The 21241-nt window shown below is 44.9% G+C and overlaps 1 long non-coding RNA gene across 1 annotated transcript; it reads right to left on the bottom strand.

Moving 5' to 3' along the window:
* Nucleotides 1–3837: 3837 nt before the first annotated feature.
* Nucleotides 3838–18208, bottom strand: LOC139036261 (uncharacterized). The gene is made up of 3 exons (XR_011488961.1): nucleotides 18124–18208; nucleotides 12194–12306; nucleotides 3838–4359 (listed from the first exon to the last, which is right to left on the bottom strand). It is a non-coding gene; the product is annotated as an uncharacterized lncRNA (long non-coding RNA).
* Between the last annotated feature and the right edge of the window lie 3033 nt (nucleotides 18209–21241).

The following is a 21241-nucleotide window of genomic DNA, read 5'->3' as shown; positions in this document are numbered from 1 at the left end:
CCTAGATTCGTTGATGGGAGCTGTCACCGGTAACCTAGCAACGCTTCTCATTCATATTTGTCACAGAAGGAGCAGGCATCTCATGAAGAATTTGCTAGTCTTACTCTCCTGTTGTTACTTTAGAGAAAGGTCCCTTCTCTGGAACCTTCTCTGAGAAACAGGCTGGAGCTTTAATGCATCTAGAATGATCCGTCTGCTTAAAAGCACTTTGGCCCATGAGCTCATGGACTTGAACTCCCCATGCCCCTGGTTTCCAGTGACTCTTAGCAGAACCACTTCAGGTCCGGCCCATCATGGAAACCTAGCATCCTGGAGATGGATAAGACCTTAGATAGCTAACATCTCACCTGACCTTGGAACTCTCTCATCAAATCCTGACACCCATCTAGTTTATGTTCTGGTGGACAACGAAGAGCTCTCTACCTCTGGAAAATGGTGTTTCTCCCACACAACACTCCGGTTTGGGAGAAACATTTCTTTTCTAGAAAGTGGACTTCTTCTGCTGAGCTAAGATCGCCTCCTGGCCACTTCCTTCATTAACGACTTCCTCAGCCCCTCCCTCGACATTGCCTCAACTGGCTCCGATTCTGTGTTTTGCCAAAATAAAACCCATTGCGTCCCACTCACAGCACCCCCTCCAGTATTTGGAGACAGTTATAGGATGAGATGGTTGTATAGCATCACCAACTCAATGGACATGAATTTGAGCAAACTCCGGGAGATAGTGGAGGACAGAGGGGCGTGGCGTGCTGCAGTCCATGGGATCACAAAGAACTGGACACAGCTTAGCGGCTGAACAATGTTATTTCTTGATTTTCTCCCTTCCTAACTAAACACTCAGAGCCTCCCCTGACTTTATGCCTGCCATTTCCAGAGCCCAGCATCTATATCTTTCTTCTCTAGATACACAATTATACCCGATGATTTATCTAATTTGCAAAGCCTTGAGTGGAACATGCCTTTCAATTGTCATTTGACCCACATATATTGTTACTATAGCTTATTATCTAGACACTGTGCTTCTGTTTAATGGAGCCTACAATTATTTTAGCTTTTTAAAGCCACCACGTCACTCCACTGTATCCCACTAAGCTTTTAAACAAAAGAAAACTCCCAGTTATTAAAAAAAAAAAAAAAAGAAAAAGAATTGCAGTTAAACCAGGTCTCCCCGTTATGCTAATGTGCCGTTTATTTCTGGACCACAGCACCAGCTACATCCACGTAAGGGAGCTGTTTTCTTCAAATATGTCCCAAGTTCCTTCTGGTTTCTTCCTCTAACCTCAGCCCCTCCACTCTCCCCCACCTACCCGTCACCTAAAATGTGAGGTCTCAAGCCTCAGTGGTCCCACCTGGGCTGAGACATCTCTGCTTTTTAAAATTCTACCAAATACCAAACACAGACTGTGGGAGAAGTCGACTTCCAGTTCATGCCTGTTGAATGGCAGAACAAATGCATTGTATAAGTTTCTTCCCAGGACAGGTCAAGCTTGTCATTTGACGACTAAACTCCTCAGACGTTTTATTTCCTGTTTCTTTAGGTGACCATGAATTCGTTCCAGCCATGGAAAACTCCTACACTTCCCAGAGGACTCTGAGGAATTTTCTACTTTTAAAAAATTATTATTATTATTTTTTAATACCAAAACCATTTTGCATTGGGGTATAGCTGATTAGCAATGTTGTGATAGTTTCAGGTAACAGTGAAGAGACTCAGCAATACATATACATGTATCCATTTCCCCCCAACCCCTTCTCTTTAAAGAAAGGGACGGGCGACCATGCTTATTATTATAATCTGGTTCATAACACTACTCTCTAAGCCCCAGGGTGAGAATATTATCATTCCAATATGTTGGCACAAAAAACAGATGTAGAGAGAAGCCCACTGAACTTAATGGTAGCCTGTGGCACCAACATTGGGAATGGGTCATGGAGAGAGTCATTTCCAGGGATGTGTCTATCCTGCCTAAGACAAACCAGGCTTTGGGAAAAATACTTGCAAGTTATCTAAACCAGCAAATATTTAATCTGAGAGCAGGAAGGTAGACAGATTTTATTGTCTATCACTATATCCGTAATTGTTAAAGCACTTCTTTTTTGAAGGTCATGCAGTTTCTAACACCAACCCCCACCCCAATGTTCACACCATTGAGTGAGCTAGTATTACTGATATTTTAGCGAGTCCTGGAGTCTACTCCAGCCTCTGAACACAAAAAATATTCAGGGAAGGGCTGGTAATTACTGGGTGGAGTAATGTTTGTGCTAATTTGGTCCCTTGGCCGGGGGTCGTACTGGGCTGCCCAAATCATTTCCCTTAGATGTCAAAAACTAACACAGTGGTCGGGACAGTGAGGCCACTTGTCTTTAGAAATCTGCAAGGGCTCTGCCTCATTTGGTAGTGAAAAGGCAATGGGGTAGTCTCCTAAATAAACAGGAGAGGAAACTTCCAGAGAGTAAGAAAATGGATATGTTTAGCTCTCAGAAGAAACCAAAATGGCAAACAGGAAATGAGTTTTCATTTTACTGTAGCTGTCCAGGCTCTTCCAAACCCTGGAATGGGAATTCTCTACATCTTAACCACTTGGGATGGACGAAGTGAGCTTAATTTCCTCTTCTAGGAAATTTTACTGAACCTGAGGATCCAGAAGACAGTTGCGAGATCAGGAAATAGTGAATCATAAACTTGGAGCAAGGCTCACTCTGGGTGTGGCTCTGTATCTCTTACTAATAAGAAAGCAATGAGTTTAATAAAAATGTAACACAGCCTCCGCCCCTGCAGTGCCCCTGAGATGCCATGGGAATGATTAAGGCATGCCAACCAAAGATGCCAGGAAGGCAAGTCAAGGAAGAGTGTTTGGACTACTGTGTGTTTCAAAACAGCTCATCGCCCACTCTGTTAACCCCAGATATCTCATGCTCTGACAAGACAGTGTTTATAGTGGTTAAAAGTACACACTTCCAGTCAATTAGACTTGAGTTCAAATCCCATCCTAGCCACTTACTAGCTATGACGAGGTGATCACCCACTTATGCCCTCTGGGCCTTGTTTTCTCTTCCTGTAAAAGGTGATGTCTCCCAAGTCTGCTGTGAAGAATAAACCAATTCTTGCCTGTTCTGTGCTTACCACAGAATTTAACACACAGGTGTGTTAAAAAGCACATTTAAAGTGCTTTTAAAAAATAGAAGAAAAGAGCTGTCATTTTCAGAGTAGGAGCTGAGATAAAATACAGTTTTCAAAAAGTTAATGATTATTTTATTTTCATCTTTCCATTTAATAAGAAAACCAGGGCTAAGAATATTCTTCTCATTATAGTTTTGGCCAAATTCTATGCCTTTTATATGACATATCCTTTTTTTTTCTTTTTCCATTATGGTTTATTATAGGATGTTGAATATATTTTCCTGTGCAATACAATAGGACAGTGTCGTTTTTCTATTATATATATAGTACTTTGTATCTGCTAATCCCAGATTCCTAATTTATCCCTCCTCCATCCCCTCTCTGGAGAAGGAAATGGCAACCCACTCCAGTATCCTTGCCTGGAGAATCCCATGGACAGAGGAGCCATGGGATTGCAATGAGTCCGGCACGACATCCGCTTTCCCCTTTGATAACCGTACGTTTGTTTTCTATGTCTGTGAGTCTGTTTCTGTTTTGTAAATAAGTTCATTTGTGTCATATTTTAGATTCCACGTGTAAGTGATGAGATAAAAATGTACTTTTGATGAGACGCTCTTTCCCAAAACGCAGGAGGTGTTTAGTGAGCTACGGCTGTGTGCTCAGCCCTGCACTGAGCATCATGCCAAATACAGAGAGAGGAGGCATTCTCACATCGACAGATTTCCCCTGGTTTTCTTTATTCACAAGGCTCCTTTCATTAGGAAATAGAACTTATGAACAGATGCTCTTTTTCCAGACTACCATGAAACACTCTTATACAGGTTATTGAAATTAAAAAATGAGCCCACAGCATCACATTTGTGTTATTACTTTCAAAATCCTCCAACAGGGATGCATTTTTATGAGTTGGGATAGGGAGGCCCTGGCCTTGAGGGCTCTGTTTTCTCCTTGATCTTGTCCACTTTTGGGGCAGATAGATACTAAGCCGCCCAGCTAAATGATACACTGCAGGGCAGCAGTGTGTAACAAGGGGAGGAGAGACCCAAATATTTCACACACCGCGGAGTGTTCACCTCTGGGGGTGGTGGTTGGAGAGAGTGAGGCTCTGAGAACCAGCAGGGCGGCCACATGCAGATTCCCGAAGGCTCCTGTGTCTGCTTGGGAGCTAAAGAAGTCTGAAAACTTGCAGCAAATTGTAGGTGTTTATTTTCAGTTGCTGAGTACATCTTTAAGAGGAACTAGAAAAAAAAACATTATGCATGAGACTGGATTATGCAGGGAGGAGTGGTGAGGTGCATCCATACAGAGTGTAAGAGAGGGAGAAAGAAAGAAAGAAAGAAAGATAGAGACACAGAGAGAAAGTTTCCCCTCCCAGGAACCCAAATCTGCTCCCTTTAGGACATAAGAGCAAAGGAATTACAGAAACAGGTGGAGAGGGGGGTGTGGGATCCAGCATCTCCCTTTATTTACTAGTTAGAGCCTGTATCTATAGATCTAGGATCACTGAAATAGGTTCATCTTGCGTTGTAAACACCCCTATATCCTGTGGTCATAAACCACCAATCCTGAGGCTTAGAGGGTCAGGTGGGGTGGACATACACCAATGGACAGTCCCAAGTGTGTTGTCAAACGTGGAGAAATCCACAGGACTATTTGGGCTGTTCAAAGTCAAGGGCTTCTGCACATGGTCAGGCGGGCAGAGACAGGGCATCATGAGAGAAAGGCTACAACTACAGAGCTCCAGGTAACAACCAAGCGGAGAACACTAGACACTGAACCCAGCAACTGGAAACAACAGCCGTCATTTTCTGCCAGCCTCAGACTTTCCTTAGCTCTCAAGCCAGTCCCTAGAGCCTTTGGGAATTTCTGTGCATCACCACCTCTGTGTTTCTGTTTCCTGCCTGTGTGTGCAGCGCCCCTCTGAGCTGTCCTCCTGATGGAGAGCTAGAAGGTAAGAACAGGAAGGTCGCTTTCCCTCAGCAGCTTCCTGCGACTTGCTGGACACTGAAGCAGGAGTGGGGTTTTACCAGGCAGAAAAGAGAGGAGAGGGACTTCCCTGTGGTCCAGTGGTTAAGAACCTGCCTTCTAATGCAAGGGACGCAGGTTGGATCCCTGGTTGGGGAACTAAGATCCAACATGCCAGAGGGCAACTAAGCCCATGCACTGCAACTAGTGCAGCCCATGAGCTGCAATGAAGAGCCGGTGAAGTCAAAAGAAAGGAAAAGGAGAGAGGAGAGGAGAGAGAAACAACAAACTCTGAAGCCAAGAGCATCCCGCGGGGTTTTCAGGCAGGAAAGGGGTGGCCTTTCTGTTACTTCCCAGACACCAAGTACACATCTTCAACCTGGGAGCTCAAACCAGAGGGGACCTCAGGATACACTGAGCTCAGCCATCCTTTTACGGACAAGCCAGCTGAAGCCAGGGAAGGGCGACGGGTTTCTTGAGGACAGATGGCTCACTGTTGACGGAAAGTGGCGTGGAGCTGTGCTAACCCTGGTATGAACGGGATGGACGTGCACTAATGCAAGGCTGGTTTAACACCTGCAGCTTTTTGCCCACCAATAACACCTCACTGGGGATTGTGTTTGTTTGCAACCAAGAGAAACTGTCAGGGTGAAATTATTTAAGGAGAAATTTCAGAGCTTTGGAGGTGGTCTTTTTCAGGGTGATTCACACTGAGTCGATGATACAAAAAGTAGGGAGAGAACACTACTGGGTAAGGAAATCTGTCTCTTGAATTCATATGCTGAGCGCCATTGATTAGAGAAGTAAGTTCATGTCAGAACAAAATTGGGGAAACATCTGTGTCCACAACTGATTAAAAAGACGTGTGACCAACAACCTGGGAACAGCCGGTTCCCTTTGTTGAAAGGCATCTGGAAACCTCACCCCAGGGGAGGATGCTGAGCATTGATCACGGACACCCACGTGGCACATTATCTGTGATTGCTGGCAATTTTACTTTACCAGTTTTAGACCCAATTTCAGAGGAGGAAGCAGGGTGCTAGCTGCAATCCAATTAGCAGGACTTCAGAGGTTTCCCAACATTTCTGCCACGTTTTCAATACATCAGTGCAATTAAATGCACCAGACTTAAAGTACTTCTGGGCTTCCCCATTAGCTCAAATGGTAAAGAATCTGCCTGCAATGTGGGAGACCTGGGTATGATCCCTGGGTTGGGAAGATCTCCTGGAGAAGGGCATGGCAACCCACTCCAGTATTCTTGCCTGGAGAATCCCATGGACAGAGGAGCCTGGTGGGCTACAGTCCATGGGATCACAAAGAGTCAGACACTACTGAAGTGACTTAGTGCTCACACACACACACACACACACACACACACGTTAGTCCCAGTCATGTCTGACTCTTTGTGAGTCCATGGACTGTAGCCTGCCAGGCTCCTGTGTCTGTGGAATTTTCCAGGCAAGAATACTGGAGTGGGTTGCCATTTCCTCCTCCAGTACATCTTCCCGACCCAGGGCTTGAACCCAAATCTCTTGCTTCTCCTGAATTGGCAGGCAGGTTCTTTACCACTAGCACCACCTGGGGCCCTCTCCACCTTTCCCATATCTGCTCTGCTCTCAGTCCCTCATCACATTTCTTTCCGTCATCCTCTTAATTTTTTCTGCTCATAACTATAACACGCAGTCATCATGCTTTGAAGATGTGTGTGTGTGTGTGTGTGTGTGTGTGTGTGTGTATAATATATATTCCCGAATCACTTTGCTGTACACATGAAACTAACATAGTATTATAAATTAATTAGACTTCAATTTAAACAAAAAAAAATTTTTTTTAAAAAAGAAGCAAACAAACCCAAACCCTCAAATGGTTTCCCTGGCCCTTTGGGCTCCCCTCCCCACGCCTCCTCCCCTGACCTCTGACCTCCCAGCTCATAATCTTCTTTTCCTGAAAGGATCTCACATTAACATTTTCAGGTCTCTTTATCTTTGGGGACAAATATTAGCATACAGATTAGCACATTATAATCTAATTACTTCTCAATCCCAAACAACCCCAACCAGATTGGGGTTATTCTTAATTTGCATAATTTTGGCAAAGCGGTAAGAGGTACTGTGGGAAACCATGTGCTCTAATGTGTCTTCAAGCAAACACAGTGAAGCCTTGCTTTGGATAGGAACATGGTTTAGAAACAAAAAGGTAAGACGTAGAAGGAGCATGTGAAGATTTATAGAGAACCACCCAGCTGTCAGCAAAGGCTGAGCTCCATTCTGCCCAGACAGAGAAGCACGAACTGGGTGATTTCTCACAATCCTTCCCAGCCTCACAGAATACAACATAGTTCCAGAAAAATACTGGAGTTGACCCGAAAGAGTTGGCCAGTGGCAGAGGGGCCAGTTGCGGGCACTGTTTTCCTGCAGGTCTTTGTGAAGTTCAAGTGGAGATGCTGAATAGCTCTAGGAAATGCTCCATCCTCCCCTTCCAAGGAAGCTGTATGCCCCTCAGGACAATATATTCTAAATAAAAAATCCAGACAGGTGACTGGAGGTGGGCCAACACGTGGGTGGTCAGTATGAGAGAATGCTGTTGTCCCTCTGCTTCCTCAGGGGATTGGTTCCAGGACCCCTGGGGATACCCAAATCCACGGATGCTCAAGACCTTTACGTAAAATGACACAGTATCTGTGTCCTCCCACAGACTTTAAGTTATCCCTAGGTGACTTGCAATACCTCATGCATTGTAGATGCTGTATAAATAGTTGTCAGCGCACAGCAAATTCAAACTTTGTTTCTTGGAGCTTTCTGGAATTTTAAAAAAATATTTCCTAACTGCTGGTGCTTGAATTTTTGCATGTGGAACCCAAAGATACAGAAGGCTCACTGTAATTGAGTTTTTGAGTGAATACTCAGTCAGTCATGTCTAACTCTTTGCAATGTAGCCCACCAGGCTCCTCTGTCAATAGAATTTCCTGGGAAAAAATGCTAGAGTGTGTTGCCATATCCTCTTCCAGGGGATCTTCCCACCCAGGGATGAAGCCCAAGTCTTCTGAGTCTCCTCATTGACAGGCAGATTCTTCACCACTGAGCCACATGGGAAGCTAATTAATTTCCTACTGCCCTAGAATAGGCATGCTGTTTAATTACTATAAGATCTCAAGAATGTATTATAAACCTACTACAGGAAAAGAGCTATACTAGGCAGAATTTAATTTTCTGCTGAACCCTTTTTTGTATCAGCAGGAACATGACATCAAGAAAATTCCTATTGAGGGGTTAGAATCTAGATCCGTACTAGATAGAGTCTAATTTTCTGCTCAACCCTTTTTTGTATCAGCAGGAGCATGAGATTCAAAATTTCCTGTTGAGAGGTTAGAATCTAGACAAAAACAGCAGGATTTCCTCAGAGAAGGTGTAATGGGTTTTCCAGTGTTACCCAGATGCTGAATTTCTAGAAGTTCTCACTCTTGATCCACCTTGAAGCAGGATTAGGCCCTGAAGTATGTCCCCAAAATGAAAACCCACTTGACAAAGTAGTAGTGAGTACTGTAGATTTTACTGAAGACTGTGTTTGGGGGGATGAAGGGGAATTTCTAGAAAACAACAGACAGCATCTCACTTTAGAATTCCTTCTTAAAAAAAAAAAAAAAAGAATTCCTTCTTAGGGCCTTCCCTGGTTGCCCAGTGGTTAGGGCGTTGTCTTCTAATGCAGGGGAGTATGGGTTCAATTCCTGGTTAGGGAACTAAGATCCCACATGCCTTGTGGCCAAAAAAAAAAAAAAAAAAAAAAGCCAAACATAAAACAATAGAGTAACGACTTCAATAGAGACTTAAAGAAATGGTCCACATCAAAAAAAAAAAAAAATCTTAAAAAAACAATTTCCATATTAGACATCTCTTTCCTAGTCTTTGTTCTTGGCATTAAGAATTCCCTCCTTCAATTCTTCATTGATTTAACAACCTTTAATTGGGTTCAAACTCTGGTCCAGTGCTGTGTTGAGAACTCCTGGGAGCCGGATAGAGGAGAGGGTACCATCCAGAAGAGATTCCCAGTTGTCGCTACTAGTGAAAAGTGTGAAAGACATTCAAAGCAGGGGCAGACGCCGTGTCCAGCGTGGGTTCGTAGTGACTGGCTGGAGAAACACCAGATGGGACCCTGTGTCACTGTGAGGGAGCTTGGCCTTGGCCTTGGTCTTTCTGGCAGAAGCCAGAAAGCCATCAGACGATTTATTTGCTGCTCTGATTTCCATCTGCATTTTTTGGTCCTGGCCTCCACATACTCAGGTAACACAGGATCAGTATCCTTCTGCCAAACATCTGTCATGTTTGAAAACAGTGTTTCCTCACCACTTGCTCTTTCCTCTTTAGGTTGATGGTCCTGATCCTTTCACCTTCCCTTCTAGGACCTCTTTCCTATCACACGTTCTATCTTTTCCCCTGGGTCACTCTTCCTGGATTGTCTCAAGCTTTTCCATATCTTTTGAAAAGCACAGTAATCAAGATGGCATGTGTCTGCCTGAGAGTCTAACAGGGAAGCATAACAAGATGACTGTTTCTCCTTCTCTCGAATACAGCTGTTTCCTACTGCATTCTAGCATCACGGCAGGGTGTTTCTCCCACAGAAACATGATGCAGTTGTAATATTTCCCAACATTGTTCAGGGATGGATCCCATGCCTCTTTCACCCAGATTTTTACCTGCTTGTCTCCAGCCAGCCTTCACATGAATTGGTCCTTATTAGTCCTAGAGCACCCTGAGGGTTACTAGATATGATCCATTTTGTCTTAATCTTCTTGTTTTATATTTTACATTAAATCTCTCCTAAGTGCTGGATCCCTTCCCTTCTACCCCCTAAAAATCTGGTTCTAGAAAATAGAAAATGATGGGTATCTCCTTCTGATCATGATTTAAACAACGCATTGACCAGAAGTCTTCAAACTGGTGAGAGAGAAGCTCTGAGTATGCTTTATTTACATGCAAATTACAGCATCAAACCTCATTTCTGATAACGATGTTAATTCCCTCTTTTCACAACCCCATCCTTTTCCTTTACTTAAGGAATATCTTTCCCCTGGGGTCTCTTTTCAATTGTTGCTGTCAGTATTTCTGGAGTTATTTTGAAACCCACCCAGGATGTGTGACCTGCTGACCCCTGGATTCAGGATCTTCTGTGATCCCCACTAAGACAACGGTGAATTTGCTGAGTTTGCAAAGCCTTATCTCTCTTTTTTTTTTTTCCAATGGAGGAAAATCAATTTCCTTCCTTTCTGGTGTAAGTGTAGTTGATCTCATTTACCCTTGTCGGGAAACTGTGATGGTGTTAATTAAATTAAGGGTTTCACACTGATTTGGAAGCGCTCATTGTGGGGAGGAGCTGCTGAGAGATTTGTTCAGAGATTGATGAGCAAAAAAGGAAGAGGAGAGTTAACAGTGACACGAAGACAGACACATGGAGCTTTTTTGAATGTGTGAGCCACCATGAGGCTCAGAAAAATTGGTTTGCTTATGAATTTCACCTCTGAATTGAGAATCACCTACAGGGTAAAGTATGGTTGCTGAGAAATTCAGAGGAGATGCTGCTTTAAAAAAAAAAAAAATCCTAACTAGGAAATGGTGGAAGTGGAAAGAGTACACAGGTTTCCCCATACACACATTACAAAATAATAATAATAATCGCTTTAAGAAGGAGAGAGTTATAGGAAAACTAAGACTTGTCTCTAGGAAAATTTCACTGGCTAGAGAGCACTTTTCAGGAGAACACTAAACTTTTCAGTGTCTCCTTCTGTCACCCCTGTCCTATGGTGAAGGGCCTGTGGTAGACAGGATTCCGTGCCCATCTTCTTCTTTCTACTGTTCTTGGGGGCTCACTGTCTGGCACCCTTGACTCCTATTCCTTTTATTTTATTTATTTATTTTAAAATTTTTGGCCATGCAATGCCCCCCGCAAACCCCAGGTGGGATCTTTGTTCCCTGACCAGGGACTGAACCTGTGCCCCCTGCACTGGAAGCTTGGAGTCTTAGCCACTGGACTGCCAGGGAAGCCCCGTGCCCATCTTCTTGCCAGTACTGCCGTGGCTCAATGCCATGATCCAAACTGTCCCACCTCCGCCACCCCCTCCAAAGGTTTTCTCAGGAGGGTCCGGACGGAGCCCACAGGCCTCAAGAGGATGCAGCAGGGACACTGCGGTGCTTACAAGTGAGGGCAACCACTCTCTGGAGGTTATGTCCTCCCTCTAGGCGAGGCAGCTGGCGACACTGAATAACCCCGAGGGTGACGCCCGAAGGGTGTCTCTTTTGGTGAAGAAGGCCAAGCTGGGAGACCTGAGTAATGCAATGAAGGAAGATGGAGATGTTGGCCAGACATTTAGGGGAATTAGATGGGAGGGGTAGGTGGCTCTTCAAGTTTCCTACACCCGACTGACTTAACCAGAGAATTCAGTCACCATCTTCATTTATTTATTCATTGATTTTTTCCCCCCAACAAATGAATATTGAGCACCACCTATGCGCTAGGTACTGTAGCTAGACAGTACCAAAGGGGATGGACATGGTCTCTGTCCTCATTTTATGCCCAGAGCATCTTGGAAGAACAGTGGAGGCGGTGGCCATGTGTGTCCAGGTGAAGTCTCACCCAGTTTCCTTCTAGCTCTCCCATCCTGATCCTCCCTCAAAGCCCCAGCCTTCATCTGTGCCTTATCCTTCGCTGATTTACTGGACACTCCCTGAAAACTCCCAGATCACCAGGCTCTGTATCAGACATTCCTCTGCAATTCCGTCTTTAATGAATTTCTCCTGCGATGCAACATCCTCTGAGCTACTGTAAAGGTAGGAAGGAGGCCCCTTTCCACTCACAATGCCTCTTCCGTTGTGGGGAGTTTGCAGATATTTTCATATTTTTTTTTGTCCACCCAACTCACAGTCACAGATCTATTTTCCTTTTAGTTACTTTCCCTGATGATTTTAGTTGATCATCAAATCCCTAAAGATAGGTCCTCTCTTTCTGGAAACTTTGCACGTAGTATTTCTACAACAGTTACAAAAAGGCTGGATGATTTCAGCAGTCTTTATTTACAGGACTTAAGCAAGATTATCAACCAGACCTATGCCTGCATACCTGACATAAATAGGTCACAGCAAACAAGCTTAACCAAACTGTCACCTCCATTTCCATGTTATCTGAAGAGTCACCATCTATTTACTCTCGACATGGTGACTGTGTGAACAATCCTGTAAAAAAAAAAAAAAAAAAACAGAAAAAGAAAAGGGGAAGAAGGAAAGCATCAACATGTGATCTTCTGAGCCAAGAACCTTATTCAGTTATTTCCATGTCATGTATAATTCTAGATAGTCTCAGGTTTACTTTTAAGGAAATTTGTGTTCTTAAGTTAGACTTGAATCTCAGATTTGAATCCCCTCTCTGTCAATTATTAGCTGTATGACTTTGGGCGAATGACTGAACCTCTTTGTGCCTCAGTTTCCTCATCTGTAAAATGGGGACAACCGTAGTATCTACCTCATAAGGTTGTTGTGAGTTAATACAGATAAAGTACCTGACACAGGGCTTCCCACGTGGCGCAGTGGTAAAAAATCCGCCTGCCAAAGCAAGAGATGCAGGAGACTCGAGTTCAATCAAAGCATCGGACACAACTGAGTGACTGAGCATACATGCACACAAGCATGCAAAAAAAAAATGTCAGCTATTATGATGAGGAAAGGCAGGATCCCTGGGCAGAGTTGACCGATGAATGACAACTTGTGTTTTCATAGAAACCACTGCATCAGAGCAGCCCTGTGTTTATGACTTGGGGATCCAAACACCCAGCACAGTTGAGGAGGCCTCGGAGAGGAGCTGAGACAACAGGAGGGAGTGGGTGGGCTGAGGTCTGGGCCCAACTAGGGTGTCTTCACAAACCTCCACCAGCTGGAGGGAAGGGAAACTCAAGGAAGGAGGGCCACTGAAGAGGGGACCCAGAGGAGGACAGGCCTGGCTCGGCCCCTTGGTGCCTTTGTGTCCTCTGGCCCTGGCAACTAGCTCCTGAGCCTAGCGTTATCCACACTTACGGGGATTCGGGATGGTGGTGAAGGTCTGGGCATAGCCAGGAGGAAGTCAGGAAATATTCCCTGGCTGCGCTGGGCTGGCTAATTAGAGGGAAAATGGACGCTGGGACCCACTTGCTGATGTGGTTTTTGTGCTGATCCGAATTCATGGAACACAGGGTATCCGGGCTGAGGACTGACAGTTAGGGTGATGTGGTTCTGATTAAGAAGGAGGAGGACCCCCTTGGCACCACCCGGGCACCACCCCCCCACCCCATCTGCTCCTGGATCTGGTGAGCTGTAGGGGAAGGGGCACGTGGAACCCACAGATAATGCTGCAGGCACTTGCCGTGGATCAACCTTGCTCTCTGCCTACGAGAAAAAGGCAAACAAAGGCTTCCCAGACACAACACTGTCAATCAGCTATACTCCAAAAATAATAATAGTAATAAAATAAACAACAGTACATTTGGAAAAAAAAAAAATCCCAGGACTCAGCTTGTTAGAAATAAAATGTTAGAAATAAAATGTAGCTAGAATCAGGGGCTTCCCCGGTGGCTCAGCGGTAAAAAATCTGCCTGCAATGCAGGAGCCACAGGTTTGATTCCTGGGTCAGGAAGATTCCCTGGAGGAGGAAATGGCAACCCACTCCATCATTCTTACCTGGAACATTCCACAGACAAAGAAGCCTGGTGGGCTACAGTCCACAGGGTCACAAAGTCAGACATGACTGAAGTGACTTAGGAGCAACACCAACAAATTCATAGATAGATAGAATGCATCCGTGTTTATGTATATACTGTATGTATGTATATACGTGTGTATATATATGTGTGTGTGTGTGTGTGTATATATATGTGTGTGTGTATGTATGTATGTATGTGTGTGTGTGTGTAACAGGAATAATTGTCAAGTCCAAGTGTAGTCAGACCTAGATGTTGCCAGGGTGTCCTTTATCTCCAGCTGTCTTTCCATCTGCCTCTGCCCCTCCAGCCATGAAGGAGACAGAGAACGGTGCTGACAAAGCCTAGTAGGTCTGTCTCAGCACATGAACACCCCACAGAAAAGAGTTGGTCAGGACCTGGGCTATTTCATTACTGCTGTCAATATTCAGAATGTCTCCTGGGCAGGTGACGTGTGGTTAAATAATAAAGCATGTTGGTGAAATGCTTCAGGATGCACTTAGACAAAAAGAACGGAAGAAAAAGCAACTGCCCTATGGGATGGGGGTGGGGTGGGGGATGGTGTTGGGCAAATCTAGTTTTCAGCTTAAGAAGGAAAATGGGAAAGCAGAAAAAATATAGACCCTATTGCTCATCTAAAGTGAGACAAATTGGATTCTAAATAACAGCACTTAATGCTGTAAATGCTGCATAATTCAAACAGCTCTCAACACAGAAATAAGACTGAGTGATATGTGACACGAACATAATGGAGCGAGTATGTGCCCCATCGTGATGGAGCTGACGTGTTTACAGTGGGCATGAAGGTAAGGGAACCTCTCCAAATGCGCTCAGAGAGTTAAAGGAATGAGACTTTTCCTGGTGGTCCAGTGGTTGAGACTCTGCCCTTCCATTGCAGGGGGCAACAGGTTCGATCCCTGGTCTGGCAACTAAGATCCCACAAGCTGCGTGGCATGGCCAAAAAAAAAAAAAAAAATAGAAATGCAAATAAAAATAAGATAAAAAAGTTTCCAGGAAGAAGCTATTTTTTTTTTTTCAAGAGGACTAAATATTTCCCCAAACCAAAAGGGCAGAGGAGAGGTGAAACAAGATTGGCAAAATGTTGATGAAGGTTGAGTTTATGATGGTGGGGGTTGGGCAGGGGGGTGTCATGACTCTAGCCTTTCTAGTTTCCTGTTTGTTTGAAAATTTCCCAGATTATAGTTTTAAATGGTGGGGAGGGCAGAGAAAAGAGAAGAAAAGCTACGCTTCTCTATTTCATGTGAGCAAAGTTTGACCTTGTTAGTGGGTTTGCCTTGAGCACGGTAGGGAAGGGCTAACTCTGTTGGCTGGAGACCAATAATTAATTAAAATCTGGACAGAAAGGGAGCAAGAATGCTAAGAAGAGAGAACCATGGTGAGCAGCGGAGGGGCTGGAGTAGACTGGGAGGCCTCGAGGGCCCATGAAAGTGAAAGAAGCTAAGAGAAGAACGCCTGACTCAGTCATTCTTCCAGCTCATATTGGCGGAGATCTTCTGGGCTTGGGCTTCATCCTGGGCCCTGGACCCAGCATCTTTGCCCTCATGGCACTGGGGTTTCCGAGAGGGGGCTGATGAGGAGGGAGGAGTAGGACTTCACGAACGCCCCTTTGAGCTTCTCAGCTGGGTTTGGGGGATCCCAGCTCCTGATACTGATACTGCTTCTGGTCACTCCTTGATTCTTTTATCCAGGAGGCAGTGGGTGGACCAGGCAGTTAGGGGTAAGGAGTGTGGTTATCAGCCACCGATGTCATCTTACTCGACTGGGAAACTGAGCTCTTCCCCTCCCTTCCTTTTCTATTTTTTTTTCCCATTTATTTTTATTAGTTGGAGGCTAATTACTTTACAATATTGTAGTGGCTTTTGCCATACATTGACGTGAATCAGCCAGGGATTTACATGTGTTCCCCATCCTGAACCCCCCCACCCACCTCCCTCCCCATCCCATCCCTCTGGGTCATCCCCGTGCGTACAACATGGACCGGAGATCTGTTTCACACTTGATAATATACATGTTTCAATGTTGTACTCTCAGATCATCCCACCCTCGCCTTCTCTCATAGAGTCCAAAAGTCTGTTCTATACATCTATGTCTCTTTTTCTGTCTTGCATATAGGGTTATCATTACCATCTTTCTAAATTCCATATATATGTGTTAGTATACTGTATTGGTGTTTATCTTTCTGGCTTACTTCACTCTGTATAATGGGCTCCAGTTTTATCCATCTCATTAGAACTGATTCAAATGTATTCTTTTTAATGGCTGAGTAATATTCCATTGTGTATATGTACTATAGCTTTCTTATCCATTCATCTGCTGATGGGCATCTAGGTTGCTTCCATGTCCTGGCTATTATAAACAGTGCTGCGATGAACATTGGGGTGCACGTGTCTCTTTCAGATCTGGTTTCCTCAGTGTGTATGCCTAGAAGTGGTATTGCTGGGTCATATGGCAGTTCTATTTCCAGTTTTTTAAGGAATCTCCACACTGTTCTCCATAGTGGCTGTACTAATTTGCATTCCCACCAACAGTGTAAGAGGGTCCCCTTTTCTCCACACCCTCTCCAGCATTTATTGCTTGTAGACTTTTGGATAGCAGCCATTCTGACTGGCGTATAGTGGTACCTCATTATGGTTTTGATTTGCATTTCTCTAATAATGAGTGATGTTGAGCATCTTTTCATGTGTTTGTTAGCCATCTGTATGTCTTCTTTAGAGAAATGTCTGTTTAGATCTTTGGCCCATTTTTTGACTGGGTCATTTATTTTTCTGGAATTGAGCTGCAGGAGTTGCTTGTATATTTTTGAGATTAATCCTTTGTCTGTTTCTTCATTTGCTATTATTTTCTCCCATTCTGAAGGCTGTCTTTTCACCTTGAGATAAATCCACATACCTATGGACACCTTATCTTCGGCAAAGGAGGCAAGGATATACAATGGAAAAAAGACAACCTCTTTAACAAGTGGTGCTGGGAAAATTGGTCAACCACTTGTAAAAGAATGAAACTAGAACACTTTCTAACACCATACATAAAAATAAACTCAAAATGGATTAAAGATCTAAATGTAAGACCAGAAACTATAAAACTCCTAGAGGAGAACATAGGAAAAACACTCTCTGACATAAATCACAGCAGGATCCTCTATGACCCACCTCCCAGAATATTGGAAATAAAAGCAAAAATAAACAAATGGGACCTAATGAAACTTAAAAGCTTCTGTACAACAAAGGAAACTATAAGCAAGGTGAGACAAGCAAGACACCCTCCCTTCCTTTTCAAAGGTTTAGGAAAGCCAGCACTCAACCTGGCCGTAAAAAACTGGCCAAATCCTGACAAGTTTGCTTCACAGCCCTGAACAACCCCTGACGTCACCAGCATGGTGTTAAGAGAAGGCAGAGACCGTGTGCAAGGCACCTTGAGCCGAGCACCCTTCAGAGCTTCCGCCATCCTGATGAGAACGTCTCAAGGGGGCCAGAAGCCAATGTCGGAAGGTCCCGAGACCTCACCTCCAGCCTTGATCTTGACGCAGCTGGTGCTCTCAGCCTGGAGGTGCCCCCCAAGCCACTGTGCCGGGGCTTCCCTAGGCGGGGACGCTGCACCAGAGTGAAGATGTGATCAGATCCCCAAACAGGCCGCTCGGAGGAGGCACCTGCTCTGTGTCTCTGCCGCACCGAGGCCTGGCCCAAAGGCTCCAATGAGAGCTCATTAGCTGATCGTTGGGAAACTGCTGCGAGACTCGTTTGTCAGCACAATAATTAGAAACCCTGGTGTTTCTTGGTTTTATTTTTAACACATCAGAGCCGACACCGCGGAACCCCTAGACCATCAGCTGCGGGTCCGAAGAGGGAGCCCGGAGAGCAGCAGGGCGGGGCCACAGGTGCTCAGGCTCAGGGCGTGTGGTTTGGGGACCACGGGGTCCCAGTGGGGATGCTCTGATCTCATTGCTCGATCTCCCACTTGGTGAAGAATAGCCAGGGCACAGCTGTTCAGGTAGAGCACCACCACCCGTCCTGGGGCTTTGGGAAATAAACCCCAAAGGAGACTCCTGCCTGCTGACGTTGAGTGGCACCTCCAAACTGGGGCACCTTCAGACCCTGACTCTGCCTCCCCATGCTTTGCAGCTTAGCTTGGCAGGTGCCCTGTAGTCTGCAGTATTTGATCCCTGCCCCATCCCTGGCCAGGCTGGTGGCACCTGGGGGCACGTGAGCTTCGCAGCAGGGCTCCCTGGCTGTGGCTCAAGCCTCACGTTTCACCCCGTCACCTGCGGGAGCCCCACCAGGAGCCCCCCATGCCTCTCTCTCCTCACCTTTTCTCAGGCCACCCTGCTGCATGCCGGCCACTGCGTCTCCTCCAGCCACTGGGCACACGTTCCTCCCAGGCAAAAGCTGCAGAGACATCCCTCCCTGCAGCAGAATGGCATGCTCCTATTTTCAGCTGCGTTGTGTAAGACAGAACAATAACACTTTGTACTCGGGGTGCACCTTTCATCAGAGGAACCCCTGTGTACTCAGCAAACATTCCCGTCACAGCACCCTGGGGGTGGAAGGAGCCTGCCATCTCAGGCTCCAGACTGGAGAGACTGGACTCACACAGTCGTCCCTGTGCTGGAACACACTGGAAACTTGGCTTTAAAACTCACATTCAGCTCCAAAGAAACCCAGATGTCCAATCTGCACTGTGGCCACCTTTGAGTCACTATGGTCCCTTGGTGCTGGGAGAGACACTTCCACCCAAACCCGTTCCATGGCTGACTCAGGCCGAAAGTGTGACAGAACTTAGCATACAGGTGAGTCCAGACTGCGCCTCTTTTAAAACACACAGTGGCCAGTCAGATGCTCAGATTCAGGGAGGCAGCTGGACAGAACCAGTCCTGAGTGAGGGAGACAAGGCTGTGGAGCAGGGGACCTCCGGGCCCAAGTAGGATCTATCTTCTCAGAAAGAACAAACCGCATCGTACATTGGAAGCTCAAGATCAATGGTTTTCTTTGCACTCTGCTATCACTGATAATCAACCTCCTTTGCAAAAGATGCCTAGGATGTGGCAAGAGTTCTTGCAGCTTAGTGAAGGCAGAAATGGCAGAAAGCGATGCTAACCAGAATGGGTTTGGGGTATGGAGTGTCCTGTGTGGTTGTTGCCTGGTTCCATAGCTAAAGATGGAAGCTTTGTGTTTCTGGAGATGCCAATATACACACAACACCCCCCACCCCCCATAACTGATAACTGACTCTTCTCTCCTTGGGATGGTGCTTCCTAGTGGAGTAGTTGAGTATGTGCTTTTACACCAGGCTCTGCTTTCTAGGGAAGTCAGGCTAAGACAGAGCTAGCGTGCCTACAGGTCTCTCCTTTCCATCCGGACTTTACCCTTCTCTTCCCCACTTCATCTCAGCCAGCTGGACTGCGTGCCTCCATCCTAGGAATGTGAAAACTAGTATTACAGAACAGAAATTTGTCCCTTGGCAGATGTGAAGGGGTGCTTTATCTAATGCTTTCCAAACTTGTCATCCCCAACGAACTCAACATTCTCAATTTTAAAAGGTTTCTTGTTATATCAGGTTAGAAAAATAGCTTTGGAAATTAAAAAGTGGTTATCTCGAAACAGGGTTTGCCAGGTGGCTCAGTGGTAAAGAATCCGCCTGCCAATCAGGAGACCTAGGTTCAACCCCTGGGTCAGAAAGATTCCCTGAAGAAGGGAATGGCAACCCACTCCAATATTGTTGCCTGGAGAATCCCAGGGACAGAGAAGCCTGGCGGGCTACAGTCCATGGTGTTGCAAAGAGTCGACACGACTGGGCTACTAACACACATCTCTAATCAAGTTCTTTATGGAAAAAGAATTTATTTGCATGGCTCCTTTTTGATAGACTGGATTGAATACCTAAGAAAATATAAGGATAAAATCTAAACAGTTTTCCTAAATATCTGATTCTTATTTCCTTGCCCACCTCATGCATTCAGGGTCCATCGTTTGCTAGGCTCCTTATTTGAGTTCCTATGCTCAGGTCTGGGCTTCTGCACCCATGATATAGGGTTGATGACAATGTTCACCACTTTTCACTATGAGCTGATTCTCAACACAACCCCATTTCCCAGGAAAGTAGACAATATTCTTAATTCTTTTTAAAAAATAAATGTTGTTTATTATTTTAGATGTAATGTAATGCCAGAGAATGATCTATTGGTATGAACCAGAACCTTTTTGGGTTTCTTTTGACTACCATTGGGGATCTTAGCTCCCTGCCCAGGAACTGAACTTGTGTCTCCTCCAATGGAAGTGTGGGGTCTTAACCACCAGACTCCCAGGGTAGTCCGATTGTTGAAGAAGAAAAATCCATAAAAGTGTAGAAATATTATGCCCGGATTCCTTCTCCACATTCTCGTTTTTCAATCTACTTGTGATGTTGAAGCATTTGGGGGGGTGGGGGGATCTGGCCAAAAGAAACTGAGTTTAATAACCAAATGGTGGTTATTCTCTAGGGATTACACTAAATGAGATATTTTCTACAGAGTAGCCCAACCTGAAGGGACTTGAGGTAACAAATATCTCTAATCTCTGTGACCCCACCCCCAAGAAGGAGTCCCCCCTGTTTGGAGCCTGGGGAAATGGCAAAGCAAATTCAGACCTGTTCTGAGCTGGAAGTTCAAAATTCAACTCAACAGTGATGATTTGGTCTGATGTTGTGATCACCCCTTCTCTTTTTCCTACAAAGTCACCATGGCTTCTTACCAAAAAAAGGTCAAAAAATTTAATGTTGTTTCAAGAATTTTAAAAAGGAAGTTCTTTAAACCCATTGACAACACTGAACCAAGCCTGGAGGCTTTAAAATATGGCCTGGGGATTCTAGAAGTCTGTTTCTAAAAAGTACAACCTTTCTCTAAGTCTTTCGATACCTATCTGATTGATACAGTTCTAATTTCACAATCAAACTATATTCTTCTCTCAAAATTTGTTTTCTTAAGTCAGAAATAATAAAATCTGATTCCATCTGTGGTTCTTCAGCTTGTGAATCCATTCTGTCTTTCTGTTTAAATTGGCCAATATCAAATTAATTTCCTATGGCAGTATCCTTGGTTACACTTTGGGGATTTAAGCTGTACTAAAATCTAAAGAAACTGTGAAAACATTGAAGAAGACCTTGACTTTGCTTCTTCCTTCTTCCAGATCTGAGGATTCCTGGTTAGCTCCTGAATTATTCCCATCACCCACAGCTGCCACCTACCGATTACTTATCATCGGAAGCAAGCGCAATTATTCCATCAAGTCAGGAACCAGTCCTGAGCTGTGGCTTTTCTAAATGTTCCTGATATCATGGTGACCGTCAGATTAGAGATTTTTGCTCTCGACCCAATCCTGCTTGGTCAGTCCTAGGGTAATTCGGAACATGTGTTGAAAACAAAAAGTGACATCACAGCTACCAGCTGAGAG

The sequence above is a fragment of the Odocoileus virginianus genome, chromosome 8 (genome assembly GCF_023699985.2).
Source record: "Odocoileus virginianus isolate 20LAN1187 ecotype Illinois chromosome 8, Ovbor_1.2, whole genome shotgun sequence".
NCBI classification, from domain to species: Eukaryota; Metazoa; Chordata; class Mammalia; order Artiodactyla; family Cervidae; genus Odocoileus; species Odocoileus virginianus.
Note: the sequence above shows the minus strand (reverse complement) of the source record. Positions and strands in the feature narration are given on the sequence as shown.